Source organism: Elephantulus edwardii, unplaced genomic scaffold, assembly GCF_000299155.1.
Source record: "Elephantulus edwardii isolate Elephantulus edwardi_28Jun2011 unplaced genomic scaffold, EleEdw1.0 scaffold00007, whole genome shotgun sequence".
Classification (NCBI taxonomy): domain Eukaryota; kingdom Metazoa; phylum Chordata; class Mammalia; order Macroscelidea; family Macroscelididae; genus Elephantulus; species Elephantulus edwardii.
In genome coordinates, this window is record NW_006399757.1 from 8,756,176 (window position 1) to 8,759,671 (window position 3,496).

Here is a 3,496-nt window from a genome sequence, read left to right on the forward strand (position 1 = left end):
TGGCGCAGGATAGAGCAGGGTTTAGGGCTGTTGTGCATAGGGTCGCTATGAGTCGCAAATGATTCGATGGCACAGAACAACAACAACAACATGCAGAAGTGATAGCTACACTTGGTCAGTGGTTGTTGTAATATACCATTGAGTCAGAACCAACTCATAGCTCAGCCTTCAGTGTGTTTTCCGAGAAAGTAAATCACATGGGAGATTACCCAACTTTCTCCGGCACAGCAGCTGCTTGATTTGAACTGTTTGCCTTTGGGGTGACAGCACAGCTCCTTAGCCACTAGGCCATCAGAGGTCTCCACATGAGAACACATTTTTTTATCCTGCTCTTTCATTGTTTTACTAGTATTTATTCCAATTTTCCAGTTTTTTCTTTGGTCCCTTGTGAAGTCATCATGTACCTGCAATGAAAAGGTTTTTGTAGAGCATTTTTGATTCTCTACTTCACCAAGCACATTGTCCTCATCTAAATGCCCCTGAACACCAAGACAGTTCTTTCATGTGATAATCTTAGCTATGTACTGAATGTGACTTGAAATTTTCTTAAGTTGCACATTTTTATTTGAAAGTCACTGGATTCTATGGTTCTGTGCCTTGAAAATGCGTTTTCAATAAATATACTTTTCTTTCTCCCTCTGTTGGAGATGTTCAGAGTGTAAAATATGCATAGCATTCTCAGAATTCTATTCAAATTGCTCAATGCTTCCTGAACAAATCTGTTGTATTTGGAAATTGTAGCTTCGTATAATGACAAGAAGAATTTCAATTCTTTGTTACTATTGCTGCTTGTGAAATTTGGTTTATACATTATATTTATTCAGCATGAATTATTTACAATAACGTTTATAAATAAAAACACTTTATACACTTTTGAAAAAAGTTATTTTTTCCCTTTTCATTGAGAATTTACCCCTTGTTCCTGACTATTGAATGCAACTTCTTAACAATTACAAGCTTGTAACTTTTGATAATTTAAAGTCTATTTCATCTCCTCTATTATACTACTTAGATTTATTTTTTAAAACTGAAAATTTTGGGGTAGACCAAATGACTATGCATGGACACAAAGAAATTAGTTCTTCTCTTCTATCAAAGAATGCTACTTCATGCTCTGTTGAGTTAAAGAAAAGAGATTTATTGAAGGTTTGAAAAGCAGTCTGGACTAGTGGAAGACTTGATTTCAGATTGAGGTAGCCACTTCTAAAATAATGAAGCTGAAGAGACTTTTAAAAAGTGCAAGAACAAATAACCTAATGTATATCATTTTGACTACATCATTTATGTCAGAATAAATTGGATTTGCTGGAAGCTGGAGGTTATGAAGCTATTGTTGTAATATGCCACTGATTCAACTGTGACTCAAAGTGACCCTATAAACAATGGCTTTGAACCTTGCCCTATCATGAGATTACTTCATCATCTCCAACATACCTGAGTTCATTGTTACAGTCACAGGATGTCAATTCATCCCAATGAGGGCTTTTCTCTCTTTAGCTGACCCTTCCAAGCATGATATTTTTCTCCAAGCACTGACCTCCCCCTGATAACCTGCCGATAGTATGTGAGACAGGGTTTCTCTATCCTTGTCTCCACCATCATTTTACTTTCTTAAGGACAGAATTGTTTGTTCTCTTGGCAGTTCATGGAATGGGTAGTACTCTTCTCCAGCACTGCAACTCAAAGGCTTCGATTCACCTTCTGTTACCATTAGTCATTACCCAGCTTTCAGATGCATAGCAAGAAATTGAGAAGACCATGGCTTGGATTAGGTGCACCTAAATCTTTAGACTCATGTCGTTACTCTTTAGTACTCTGGCAAGATCCTTGACAGCAGATATTCCCAGTGCAATTTACCATATTATTTCCTGAGTTAAGGGTATTGATTGTGGATTCAAGTAAGATGAAATCACTGACAACTTCAATCTGATTGTTGTTGTTAGGGCACTCTGGTGGCCTAGTGGCAAGAAATTGCACTGTAATCCTGAAGGCACATGATTTGAATTCTTCTATTTTGAAGCAGTCCATTAATGTGATGTTAAGGATTTTTGTTTTCTTGATGTTGTTGTTATGTGCCGTAGAGTCTTGATAGTAAGAAATAATCCATATTGGAGACTATAGTCTTTGATCTTCTGAAACAAGTACTTCAAGTCCTCCTCACTTTCAGCAAGCAAAATTGTGTCATCTGCATAACTCAGGTTGTTGACGAATCTTCCTCCAGTCTTGATGCTACGTTCTTCTTCATAAAGTATAACTTCTCAAATGATATGTTCAGAATATAGACTGAAAAGCTATGGAGGAAGGATACATCCCTGATACATGTAAAGATTCATCTGACATCAGTAATTATATCCCTGGTGCCACAACCTTCTCTAAATATGATTGTATTTCTGGCAGTTCTCTGGTTCTTAAATTGATTACTACGTTTTTTTTAGTAAAGCATAATGATTATACAATATAGCCCTTCTATCCATAACCTTCCATTTTGAAATATATGGTAAATTCTAGCCACTTTGACTGTCCTTACAACTTTATTCTGGAGCAAGTTTTACTTACTTTACTTTTATTGTTAATAATAGGTAGGATGCATCTGGAAGTTTCACCTTTCCAGAAGGTATGACCCAAATTTAACACTCCTATTTCTCCTGGAAGTATTTTATTTATAGCCCTGAGATCTCATATAGAGAATGGTTCTTGGGAAGGTTGATCCTTTTTGCTGTGGGCACTTCATCTAACCTTGTCCAGCTGTCCCAAGAGCTGGAAGGGCTTAGACTGAGCACCAGGAACTGAGACTAATGATCTAAGAGCTAAGAGCAAATAGCAGACAGCCTAAATCTGCAGGTGTCCAGCTCATTGTTCACCAGCCCTTGTTATTACATAAATTAAGCAGGAGGAGACTTATCATCTTTTTCCTATGGAGCAGATGGTGGATTTGAACCACATGCCTTTGAGTTGGCAGCACAACTTCTTACCACAAAGTCACCAGAGGTCTTAGAGTGAAAGAGCAATATGGAAAAGTTGGACATTTGGCCATTGTTCACCTCTACCTTGTAGGAACTAGTTTTGTACTAACCTTGTAGAAATTAGCTGTGTTTTGGATAAGTACCTTGATAAAACCTTTCATGTAACATTTAGGTGTTATAATTATGATAACATCAACATAGCTATATGAATCAATAATTCACCTAACACATTTGATTTAAACAAAGGTTGACATTCTTAAACTGTCAAGAAAAAGTATCAACAAAAAGGAACTTAGTTTGTCAGGAAGGTTAAGCTACACTGATTTCTGACATAGTTAAAGTTTCTAACTCTCTGAAGTGTTAATCTATATATACACTGGATTTTACCAGTAAGACATACTTTACCTTTTTTGGGTCAACAGAAAGTGTAGGACAAGTTAGTTGACCAAAATCACTTTTTCAAGAAAATGTAAAGATCTCTGTTGGGCTTCCAGCAGTTTAGGAATGTCTTTATCCAATTTCTCTATCCAGGC